Genomic DNA, 13,930 nt, shown 5'->3' on the forward strand with positions numbered 1-13,930 from the left:
TATATATATATATATATATATATATATATATATATATATATATATATAATTTTCTTTGAGTATATGGAACAAAGCCAGTTTGTGCAGAGAAAGATCTGGGATGTCTCACAGCCTGGCATGCACATTCCATTTGGAGTTGGCCTGATATTAAAAACAGCAGAGGGACAGGCCCAAAATCTTTTCAGACTAATGATCCACCCAATATGAGTCTAATGACAGTTGCAGACTTTATACCAACTTCTTGAGTAGTTTTGAGTAATTTCAGTTACTTGTCCACAGGTGTTGCATTGAAGTTTCCCTGGGTATTTGGAAAGATTTGACATGAAATTGCCATCTGAAAGTTAAATAGTACAGTCAGTCTATGCACATGTGCAGCCTATGGTAGAAGTTAAAGTAAACTCCAGGCTAAAAATACCAGTAGAATATATTAGCATAACCGAAATAATGATGGACCAAGTAAAAGGAAGATTGATCATTTATACAGCATAAATTCTCAGAAACAAAGGTTCACTATATCTATTCAAACATTGTCTAAGGCACTCTGAGTTCTCACTGAAGGGCTGTAGTAAGTTATAAATTTTTGAGGCATGCACAATAGTCTACATGTGTTGGACATTGTGCAGAATATTATGTAGTTTACAGGTTGAATATTAAATTGTATTGCATTCCTTTTGATGGTATCATATCCTGGCAAATCTGGATTTTCAGTGGTTTCCTGTGATAAAAAGCAAGTATCGTGTAAAAATCAGTTGTGGAACAGGAAATGAGAGTGGCATTGTCCAATTTGATTTCAAGATGTAAGAAGATATGCAGTGCCCAAAGATACACACAAACCATTAGTAACTACTTGTGTTAATTTAATAATAAAATATAAATGTTATTTTTTAAAAAATTGTGTATTTTTCAGATACTAAATTATTAGTACATGAATAAATAAGGATTTTAGCCCTAACTGCCTAATTAAAAGAATTGTGAGATATTTCCCTTGTTTTTTGGGATCATGTAAGAGTGATGCTGGAAACTATGCCACAGACATTTCAAATACCAGCAGCGTCAACCATGGTGCACAGGTTTCACCAGGGCTTCCAGAATAAGACAGACTATGAAGAAAGATCTGGTGATCCAGTGAAAACCTTATGAATATATTCTGATATAAAGCCAGAAGATGAGTCCCTCAAGTTGGAAGGACTTAAAATACAATTAGGGAAGAGCTGTCTCCTCAAAGTAGCCAAAAACAAACCAAACTTACTGACCTTGAGTTGATTCCAAAGACTTACAGTGATTCCCATTGGGTTTCCAAGGGTGTAAATTTGTACAGAAGACTGCCTCATCTTTCTTCCACAGAGAGGCTGGTGGGTTCAAACTACTGACCATTTAATTAGCAGCCGGATACCTCAACCACTACACCACCAGAGCTCCTCCCTCAAAATAGAATTGACCCTAATGATTTGCATGGAGTAAAGCTTTTAGGACCTCCATTTGCTGATGTGGCACAACTCTAAGTGAGAAGAAATAGCTGAAAATATCCATTAATAATTGTAATTTGCAATGCATGAGGTATGAATCAAAGAAAATTTATAGTTCTCAAAAATGAAATGGAATACTTGAAGATCAGTATCTTAGGCATAAGTGAACTGAAATGGATTGATATGGGCCATTTCAGACAATCATATGGTTACAAATTGAAACTCACCTTAGAAGCCCCTCAAGCTAGATAACCACAAGTTGTTTTGAGCACGTTTCCAGGAAACTGTGGCTATCTGAAGGTGTACCCAGAGGACCAGTTCTAACCAGTTTTAGCTGAGCAGCAGAATGACTCAGCAATTGGAACTCCTGGAGCCACCCTTCTATAAGAAGCTTGCAACTCCCCAGAAGATAGGAGAATGCAGTTTTTCGATCATGAGACCCTGCATTGCTTTGTCTGCACAGACAATAAATTGTAACTTTCTATTTCACTCACAAATCGTGTCAGTCTTATTTCAGTAGACTAATAAGACATGACAAGAACCCAAGAGGCTTTCAGTTTCAGAATGACAAATTGAAAAGGAATGACATCACATTCATTGTCAAAAAGAACATTTCAAGATCTATCATATCACTGTCAGTGATAGCATAATATTCATCTGACTGCAAGGAAGGTCAGTTAGTACAACTAGCAGTAAAATTTGTGCACCAACACACTAATGCCAAAGATGAAGTAACTGAAGATTTTTAACAACTTCTGCAGTCTGAAACTGATTAATCATGTAACCAAGAGTTATTGATAATTACTGGTGATTGGAATGTGTAGGCTGGAAATGAAGAAGGACTGGTAGTTGGAAAATATGGTCTTGGTGATAGAAACTATGCCAGAGATTTCATGATAGTATTTCACAAGGCCAATGAGTTATTCATTGCAAATACCTTTTTCAACAACATAAATGGTTACTATACGCATGGACCTCACTGGACAGAATACATATTACAGAAATTATATTAACTACATCTGTGGAAAGAGACAATGGAGAAGCTCAATATCAACAGTCAGAACAAAGCCAGGGGTTAACTATGGAACAGACCATCAATTTCTCATATGCAAGTTCAGGTTGAAGCTGAAGAAAATTAAAACAAGTCCAAGAAGCCAGAATAAGACCTTGAGTATATCCCACCTGAATTTAGAGACCATCTCAAGAGTAGATTTGATGCATTGAACATTAATGACCAAACACCAGATGAGTTGTGGGATGACATCAAGGACACTATATCTGAAGAAAACAAGAAGTCATTAAAAAGACAGGAAAGAAAAAAAAAAAAAAAAGACCCAAAGGTATGTCAGAAGAGACTGTGAAACTGGCACTTGAATAGAGAGTGGTGAAAGCAAATGAAAGAAATGATGAAGTAAAAGAGCTAAGGTGAAGATTTCAATGAATGACTCAGGAAGACAAAGTAAAGTATTATAATGAAATGTGCAAAGTCTTGCATTTAGAAAACCAAAAGAGAATACTTGGCATTTCTGAAGCTGAAAGAACTGAAGAAAAAATTCAAGCCTCATGTGCAATTTTGAAGGATTCTATGGACAATATGTTGAATGGCACAGGAAGCATAAATGGAAGATGAAAAGAATACACAAAATCACTGTACCAAAAATATCTGGTTGATGTTCAACTATTTCAGGTGGTAGCATATAGTCAAGACTCATGGTATTGAAGGAAGAATCCAAGCTGCACTGAAGGCATTGGTGAAAAACAAGGGTCCAGGAACTGACATATTATGAATGGAGATGTTTCAACATAAGGATGCAATGCTGGAAGTGTTGATTTATCTATGCCAAAAAATTTGGAGCAGCTACCTGGACAAGTAACTGGAAAAGATCCATATTTGTGCTCATTCCAAAGAGTGAGTCAGCTGCAGGAACCCAGGTAAGGGTGGTAGGAGAGGGTTCCAACAGGGAGACAAACTTGTCTGTCAGTTTGTCCTACCATGGTGATGTGTTGATGTGAGTTTTGAGGCTGAGCCACTGGTGTTTCAAACCCAGCGGGATGCACATGGTGCACAGGTAACAGCCTAGCTTACAGACTGAGACAGACTAGGAAGAAGGAAGAGGCCATCTACTCCTCAAAGAATTGACCAGGGAAAACCTTTTGAATAGCAAAGAAACACTGTCTGAAACATTGCTGCACAACACTATGAGTAGTCCAGTTAGGTTAGAAGGCTCTCAAAACAGGACTGCGAAAGAGCTGCATCATCTGAGTGAACCCAGCCTTACTCCTATGGATAAAGTAAAGCTTTTGAGATTTCCATTTGCTGATGTGGCACACCTCAAATTGAGGAGAAACAACTGCAGACATTCATTAATCATCAGAACATGGAATGTACAGAGTATGAATCTAGGAAAATTGGAAGTTGTCAAAAATGAAGTGGAATGCATAAAGATTGATATCCTAGGCATTAGTGAGCTGAAATGCATTGGTTTTGGCCATTTTGAATCAGACAACCATATGATCTACTATGCTGGGAATGACAGTTTGAAGAGGAATGGTGTGACATTCATCATCAAAAAGGATGTTTCAAGATCTGTCTTGAAGTGCAATGCTATCAGTGATAGGATAGTATCCATACACCTACAAGGAAGACCCATTAATATGACTATTATTCAAATTTATGCACCAACCACCAAAGCCAAAGATGAGGAAATAGAAGATTTTTGTCAACTTCTGCAGTCTGAAATTGACCGAACATGCAATCAGGATGTGTTAATTATTGCTGGTAACTGGAATGCAAAAGTTGGAAACAAAGAAGAATCATTGGTAGTTGGAAAATTTGGCCTTGGTGACAGAAATAATGCTGAAATTTGCATGGTAGAACTTTGCAAGACCCATGACTTATTCATTGCAAACACCCTTTTTCAACAACACAAACGGCAGCTCAACACATGCACTTCACCAGATGGAACACACAGGAATCAGATTGACTACATCTGTGGCAAGAGGTGGTGGAAAAGCTCAATATCTTCAGCCAAAACCAGGCCAGGAGCTGATTGTGGAACAGACCATCAACTGCTCATATGCAAGTTCAACTTGAAGTTAAAGATAATTAAAACAAGTCCTAGAGAGCCAAAATATGATCTTGAATATATCCCTCGTGAATTTGGAGATCATCTAAAGAGTAGAATTGATGCATTGAACACCAACGACAGAAAACCAGAATTGTGGGAGGATATCAAGAACATTACCCATGAGAAAGCAAGAGATTACTAAAAAGGCAAGAAAAGAAGAGAAGACCAAAATGGATGACAGAAGAGACTCTGAAACTTGCCCTTGAGCAGAGAGAGTAGCTAAAGCAAATGGAAGAAAAATGACAAGACAAAAGAGCTGATCAGAAGATTTCAAAGAGCAGCTCGAGCAGATAAAACCAATTACTATAATGAAATGTGCAAAGACCTGGAGTAGGAAAACCAAAAGGGAAGACCATGCTCAGCATTTCTCAAGCTGAAAGAATTGAAGAAAAAATTTAAGCCTCGAGTTGCAATATTGAGAGATTCTATGAGTAAAATACTGAATGATGCAGGAAACATCAAGAGAAGATGGCAGGAATACACAGAATCACTGTACCAAAAAGAACTGGTCAATATTCATCCATTTTGGGAAGTGACGTATGATCTAGAACCAATGGTAATGAAGGAGGAAGTCAAAACTGCAATGAAAGAATTGGCAAAGAACAAGGCTCTGGAAATTGATGAATACCCACTGAGATATTTCAACAAACAGATGCTCCATTGGAGGCACTTACTTGGTTATGCTAAGAGATTTGGAAGACAGCTACCTGGCCAACTGACTGGAAGAGATCCATATTTCTATCCATTCCAAGGAAAGGTGATCCCAAAGAATGTGGAAATTATTAAACAATATCATTAATATCGTATGCAAGTAAGATCTTACTGAAGATAATTCAAAAACGTTTGCAGCAGTATATTAATAGAGAACTTCCAGAGGTGCAAGCTGGATTCAGAAGAGAACATGGAACAAGGGTTATCATAGCTACTGTCAGATGGCTCTTGGCTCAAGGCAAAGAATACCAGAAAGATGTTTATATGTGTTTTATTCACTATGCAAAGGCATTTGATTGTGTGGATCATGACAAATTATGGATAACATTGAGTAGAATGGGAATTCCTGAGCACTTGATTGTACTCATGAGGAACCTGTACCTTGGCTGTTGTTCGAACAGAACAAGGGGACACTACATGGTTTAAAATGTGAGGGTTGTACCCTTTTCCCACACTTATTCAATCTATATACTGAGCAAATAATCCATGAAGCTGGACTATATGAAGAAAAACGTGGCATCAGGATCGGATGAAGAATCGTTAACAACCTGAGATACGCAGACGATACAACTTTGCTTGCTGAGTATGACTTGAGGCACTTACTGATGAAGGTTAAAAAATACAGTCTGCAGTATGGATTACTTCTCAATATAAAGAAAACAAAAATCCTCACAACTGAGCCAATGAGCAGCATCACAATAAATGGAGAGAAGATTGAGGTTGTCAAAGAATTGACATTGCTTGGTTCTACAATTGATGCCAATGGAAGCAGCAGTCAGGACAATAGACAATGTGTAGCACTGGGACGGTCAATCGCGAAGGAACTGTTTCAAGTGCTGAGGAGCAAGTATGTCTCCTTGAGGACTAAGGTGCACCTGACAGAAGCCATGATATTTCCAATCGCCTCATATTCATGTGAGAGCTGGACAATGAATAAGAAAGAACAAAAAAGAGTTGATGCTTTTGAGTTGTGGTGCTGCCGAAGAATGCTGAAAGTACCATGGACTGCTAAAAGAACTAACAGATCTGTCCTGGAGGAAGTGCACCTGAAATGCTCCTTGGAAGCTAGAATGGCCAGACTTCATCTTACCTGCTTTGGTCATGTTGTCAGAAGGGACCATTCCCTGGAGAAGGATGTCATGCTTGGTAGGGTGGAGGGTGGACCAAAGAGGGGAAGGCCTTCAATGAGATGGATTGACAAGGTGGCTGCGATTATGGGCTCAAGTATAGCAGGGATCGTGGAGCTGGTGTGGGATTGGGCAGTGTTTTGCTCTGCTGTGCATGGGGTCGCAAAGAGTTGGAAACGACTCGACTGCACCTAGCAACAACAACAACAGCTTCCTGAAAGTGAAGAGGATTTGAAGCACTTACTGATGGACATTAAAAACCACATTACTTCAATATGGATTACAATTTAACATAAGAAACAAATATCCTCACACCTGCCTCAGTAAGCAACTTTATGATAAAAAGAGAAAGTTAAAAATTGTCAAGATTTTCATTTTAGTTGGATCCACAATCAATGCCCAGGGAAACAGCAGTCAAGAAATCAAAGGATGTATTGCCTTGAGGAGTTCTGCTTCAAAAAACCTCTTTAGAGGGTTAAAAGTAAAGATGACACTTTTAGGACTAAGGAGGACCTGACCTAAACCAAGATATTTTCAATTCCCTCATATGCATGCAGTACAGGAGCTCTGGCACCATGGTGTCTAAGGCACTTGACTGCTAAGCAGAAGGCTGGTGGTTCAAACCCACCAGCTACTCCTCGGAAGGAAGGTTGGCCAATTTACTTCCATAGTGATAATGCCTCAGAAACCCAGGGAGGGATCGCTACGAGTCAGATCCAACTCAATGTCACATAACAGCAGCAACAACATATACATGCAAAAGGTAGACAAATAATAAGAAAGACTAAAGGAGAATTATGGTGTTTGAATACGGCCTTTGGATTATGATGCTGGTGAATACCATGTGCTCTGATAGTGTAGTGTCAAAGGCACTTGACTGCTAACCAGAAGGTTGGCGGTTCAAACCCACCAGCTACTCCTCAGAAGGAAGGTTGGGCAATCTACTTCTGTAGTGATACTGCCTCGGAAACCCAAGGAGGGGTCTCTGTGAGTCACGTCTGACTTGATGGCACATAACAACAACAACAACAACAATACCATGTACTGCCAGAGGAAAAAAGTAAATCTCTCTTGGAAGAATTTCAGCCAGGATGCTCCTTAGAACTGATGATGGGAGACTTTATCTCACATACTTTGGACATGTTATCAGAAAGACCAATCCCTGGAGAAAGACATCATGCTTGGTAAAGTAGAGGGTTAGTGAAAAAAAGAAGACCCTCACTGAGAAGATGGACATAGTGACTGCAACAATGGGCTCAAACATAGTAAAGACTGTGAAAATGGTACAGGACCGAGAAGAGAGCATCTAACAGGAATATGGGCATCATGAAAAAAAATACATATACTGAGACATTAAGGGCATTGTGAATTGAGAGATTTTGGTTGCCTGTTGTCTGGAATGTGTATGTGTGTGTGTTGGGGGATCTATTTGAATGGAAACTATTCATGACCCATTTCAGTGACGAAGATAATTTTTATTGTAGGGATGGGCTTATTATAGTCACTGTTTTTAATGTCGATAAAAATTGGATTCACATAAGTAACTTTTCCTGTTTCCAATTCTACATTCACCGAGCCTATTTCCAGTGTAATGCAAACCAACTCCAGGGAAATAATGCTCTATTCTGAGAACTCTCATGTCTAGGATACTTAATTAATTACACCACTAATTATAAATTAATAGATAAGTACCTTTTTTATAGTCCTTTCATAATTGGATATATGTATTGGTACCTATTTATGAGATTTAGGCCATTGTATATGCACAGTAGTAACTGATAAATAAATTCTTGAAAGATACAGATACATTATATATGCATAGCATTTCTACTAATTCTTTGAAGTTTTCCCAGGGTCTTCCACAGTCCCTAGCTTTAAGATGCTCAATATCTGTCTTTAATAAATGAAGGAGGCACATTTATCCTGTATAAAAATGTTAAATTTAAAAGCTTTCCATATTAATATGTAAAATTAAATATTTTTTCATGTAAGAGACTTTCAATTAAGATATAATGAAGAAAATATTGTAAACTCCAAAGATTATCCTGTAATTGTATTTATCCATCCATATAAATATAAAAAGCATTGCATATATTCTCTTGCTCAAAATATATATTGAATTGATTCGTGTTCTGACAATATGTAAGAAGCACCAAACATCTCAACACTGAGCAAAAAGTATCCTAACGGAAAGATAGTAAAATGATAATGTTTTTCCAGCTCAAAAAGGAAATGAAGTGTCTTAAGATTTTTCGAGGAAAAGTATTAGGATTAGTGTTATTGTAAATTTAGGAAATTTTCTGTTATGTAAGTGCAATGGCTTATTTTTCTGAGTTTGCATCAGTTTAAAGCTTAGTGGATATGACCTATAAAAAAAAAAAAAAAAAACCTCATTGCTGTGGAGTCGATCCCCAGTCATAGTGATTCCTCATTGAGTTGCCCGGGAGGTATCTCTACAGAAGTAGATTGCCCAGACTTCCTTCCAAAGAGTGGCTGATGGATTTGAACCACCAGCCTTCTGTTAGCAGTCAAATGCCTTAGGCACTATGCCATACCCAATACTATGTCTAGATATTCCTGCAAACCAAGTGAAGCTTGAGTCATGTAATTCATAACATGACCAATGGAGAATTGAATTTGCATATTCTCCCACGCTCCACTACAGAGGCAGATAGAAGATGAGCAGAGTAAACTTAAGTGTTCTAAAGTCTTGAATTATTTTAGAAACTCCTTTCCTTTGTGTAATTAAATATTTTAGTTTGATGATATATTCTAAGTGTGGCCTAATGCAATAGAATGAAGATATTAATATTCAAAGTACTCATTAAAATTCTATCCAGGATAAGGAAATCTATTAGAAATGAATATTTACATGAAATATATTTCAAAAATGTTTTAAAATTAAAACAATGGAAAAAATATACAGCTTATAAGAATAGAAGCTTAAAGTGTGTCTTTCAACACATATTTCAACATCTTTCTATTGTGATTTCTAAATTTTATTGTAACATTCTTTGACTTCACATGTACTAATTTTAACAGTTTTTTTCCCTGAATGTGTGTTAGTAACCAAGTACTCCTGTTTATTATTTTAATCATTGTCATATATGAATATAGAATTTCTTTCCTCTTGTGTTTTTATTTACATAATTCCAGTTAAATCTAAATTGTAATAAAATCCTTCCTAATTTATAAGAAAATTAACTTTTTGCTTTTTGTAAAATAATTAAATATATGAGTATAAAACAGAGCTTTACACTTCCTTTTGAAAATGAAAATATTTCCTTTTCACACAGTGACAATAGACTGCTAAAAGTGCAACATTAATTTTTAAGTTCCCATCTTGCAAGAGAAAGAGAGAACATAAAATAGGGGTTTCTGGTATAAAGTAAGAGGTTTATGCCAGTATTTTAAACCATTCATGAACGGAAATATTCTCTCTGGAAACTTTCAAATTATAAAATCACATTTATCTTTATAAAATATTGACCTGCTTCTATAAAATAAGTCATAACTGTTCTTGAATACTGATTTTAAAAGGAGTAAATCATATGCATCAATTAATACATATATATGAAAATAATAAGACTAAATTTTTATTCCCATGAATAAAAAGGAAAAGGAAGAACAAGGAAGGGGCATGCTTAATAGTGTAGAAGGCATTTTATGTGTCTGTAACATAATGGCATATGTAGGTGGAAGAATTCCAGTGGTGGGAGGAAAATATACAGGAATAACCTCTAGTGTTTCCAGTTATGCCTGCAGGCTAGGTCTTCTGACTAACATATTTGCATCCATCAAGGGCTTATTGCAGAGGACATTCTTATTTGTATCAGCTGTCTGATACAAATTTTGTAAAGTGGAAGTGCAGTTATTTAGGAAAAACTGCTATAATATCTCTTAAATTCTAAAATTTAAATCTTAGGAGAGCAACCTAATTTAACACCAACAGCTCTGGCAGCATAGTGCCTAAGGCACTTGACTGCTAACCAGAAGGCTGGCGGTTCAAACCCACCAGCCACTCCTCGGAAGGAAGATGGGGCAATCTACTTCCACAGTGATACTGCCTCGGAAACCCAAGGAGGGGTCGCTATGAGTCGAATCTGACTTGATGGCACATAACAACAACAACAACAACAATTCAGAAAATTCAGGAGCTCTGGTGGTGACATACCTAAGCCATTCAACTGTTAACTAGAAGGTGGGCTGTTCAAACCGACCAGCCAGTCAGGCAGAAGACAGGGCAATCTACTTCCATAAAGATTTACAGCCTCAGAAACCCAATGAGGTCACTATGAGTTGGAATTGAGTCAATTGCAGTAGGTTTGGTTTTCGGTTTATTCAGAAATTTGCATAACATACAGAATGTTAAATAGATAAAATGTACATTTTGAAGGTGCATTATCTTGGAAGGCTTATAAAATTAATACTGTACAAGTCGTTCTTTAAAGCAAGATCTAGGAAGTGGTCACTGGTGGAAATGTTGTCTATCAATTCCTGTCTTTTACTTTTCAGAAAAAAAAATCCAGATTTTAATTACAGTTAGATAAAATTGAACAGTAAACAGTGTGGAACAATTCTACCTAGCCAAAAAGTTAAACATCTTTAAAGGCCAATAAATTTAATAATTACAAGATCTTTCTCCCCATAAATTAGCTTAGCAGCTCGTCTTCCATATCCATAGCATCTTCTTGAGGCTTCAAATCTAGTAGTTTTGTCTTATTATATCAGTGCCCTTTCTGAAAAACAATTTGACTAACTTGTGAGAGATCATTAAACATTAGACTAACTCTACCAGTATCCTGGTCTACAAATATTTGTTTGACATACTTTGTAGCACCTAACATTTACTGAATGGTCTTCCTATATTTTGGGATATGATCCTGTGGTGTTTGTGGGAACTGTTCTTAGCTGCATTGCCTTCAGGCATGATTGTTTCTATATTTTGTGTTTGCAACCAAGAATACTGTCCCTTTCTGTCTGTTTCTCTCTCTCTTCACCCCTCTCTCCTAATCTTCACATGTCTCCTAATAAAAAAATGGAAAACATTCAATTATCAGATGTTGATTTATTAAAATATATGTTAAATATATTTTTCTAAAATTTCCTGCAACACAAAAGAGAAAATGCTTTGAGTTGATAAACATTATAAATTAAAAAAAACTCATTATATTTACCTGAAAAACACACAAAAAAGTCGTATACTAGACATGGTGCTTAATAATGGGAATAAGAATGATTATTTAGTAAGTCATAAATTTTTTTTTTCTCATACAGTATACAGGAAAACTCATCAAATATTACATCAAATTAAATATCCAATTTGATTACATTTAATACATGACTCGTTATAGATTAATTCCTGATATTAAGGAGAGCAACAGCTGTTCTGAAAATGAGTTACATGTATTGTACAACAAAGCAGGTTAAAGAGCAGTGTTTTGCAGGATGGTCTATGGACCATCTCCAACAGAACCATTTTGTTTGCACATCTCACATATACTAAGCCAAAATTTCCAGGCAGTGGAACCCAAGACTTTGCATTTTTTATATTCTCTCTGTACAGTTGTAAGATACCCTAATGAAATACTGAGAACCATTGCCATGGTAGGGGGGGGTAAAGTTCCTCTCAAGGAAAATTTTAATATTAAACCAACAACAGAAAAAGAGGAATTAGTAATCCTTCCAAGTGTTTTGCATTTTATATAGCACATAAAAAATGTTGTGATTGCTGTATTTTTTAAGGCATAGTTTGATATGCTAAATTTATGTTGACAATATTCTCTTTATCTAACAGAAAAAAATTATAGCAAATGTAAATTATTTAAAATGCTTACAAATGGGAACAACTCTAAGATTAAGATTAGAATCAAACTCTCCTAAACTTCAAATTTTGTACACCATTTAATTCCATGCTATTTAGATTCTTTAAACTTCTCTTTTCTGCAACACCATTATGTCAAACTTCCAAAGTGAAGCACACAACTGGGCCAGATTATTTGTCAGACAAATTTAGCCCACAACCCCAAAGTGTCTCAAAGTTCTATTTAATTTGACTGACAACTAACCCCGTCGTAAGATTTCAACAGGATCCCAGTAGACACCGAGAATCACATTTTGCAGTATCTCACCTCAACTACAGCCTGCGCTAAGACTTGTTCTTTGTTGTAATTATTTTTAGTACATCATGCATACAAGTCAATTAGAACTTTACAAAGTCTATCTTTCATAGTGCTATTTGCCCAGGCTCTTTACTCATAGTAACCTGGTGATTCTAATTCTCTAATGTTAAGTCTGATTTATCTAATTACTATAATCTAAAGAAATACTCCTGTCTTTAGCTCCTTACTTCATTAAAAAGCATAATCAGTATGAGATTACAGCCTAAGCAGGTAATCTAATGTTGATTTATAAATAAGTATTTTTTCAACATTTTCTTTTTTACTGGTGCTAATTAGAACCATTGTGCATTTTATATACAGAATTTAACTAGTATAAATTAATTAGCTAAATGGATACCAGAAGATTATAAAGATTCAGTTGAATTGTTTTGGATTAAAATATTAGAGATTAAGGTAAAATTCTCCATTCTACCTTAGTGATATATTCACTGGGACCATGTCCAAATCTGTCCTCAGAACAGGGTATTGATGTACCAACTCTTAACCTGTGCTTTGTTTGTTCAAAAGGTTGATAGGTGACATCCGTTTGAATAGTCATGCAATGCGTTAACATAACTGAACACATTCTTTTCCTTATTTTTTCCAACTACATCTAGTCTTTGATGTTGATCATTTTTGTTGGCTCATTAGTTCAATTTTCCTTTGTTCAATAAAGCCCCTGGATGCTGATGAACAATTGCCAGGAATAAGAATACTGATGATAGAAATGGCACCAGAGAAATCATTGCTATTCTTGGCCACAGACATTTCCAGTCCGAACAATAGCTGTTTTCTTCATAGCTTTCACCAATGTCATATGTTAAAAATGGAATCTGTGAGCTGAACAAATGAATGTAAAAGGCTGAAAAATATGTTGCAGGAATCTCTTGCAGGTAAGCAGGAAATTTGGAATAGATTATCAGAACTAGAGAGTTACAAAGAGATGTGTAGGTCAAAAGACAAAATACAACTGCTGAGGTATGCTTTAAAATGTGGGCTTTCAGTGTGATGCAGTCAGCAGTTTGTCACTGTTTTCCCAGCTGACTCTGAATCCATTGGTATATATGGAATAAAAGGCGGAAGGTCAGAAGATTGGGCGATTTGATGTTTTTTTAGAAAATATTAAGAGTACAAGTTTCTAAAGAATAGAAATATAAAGTATTTTCTTCTACAATTCAATTTGATAATGTTCTTACCCTTTTTGATGATAATTATTTAAAACAAAATTTCACAGATTTCAAATACCCCAATGGAGAGTCAATTCCACAGTTTGATGGATGTGAGTGATAGAGAATTAGGGAGGACAGAAGAGACATGAGGTTACTATAGCTACTGCC

The sequence above is a fragment of the Orycteropus afer genome, unplaced genomic scaffold (assembly GCF_000298275.1).
Source record: "Orycteropus afer afer isolate SDZICR_OR568_19922 unplaced genomic scaffold, OryAfe1.0 scaffold00116, whole genome shotgun sequence".
NCBI classification, from domain to species: domain Eukaryota; kingdom Metazoa; phylum Chordata; class Mammalia; order Tubulidentata; family Orycteropodidae; genus Orycteropus; species Orycteropus afer.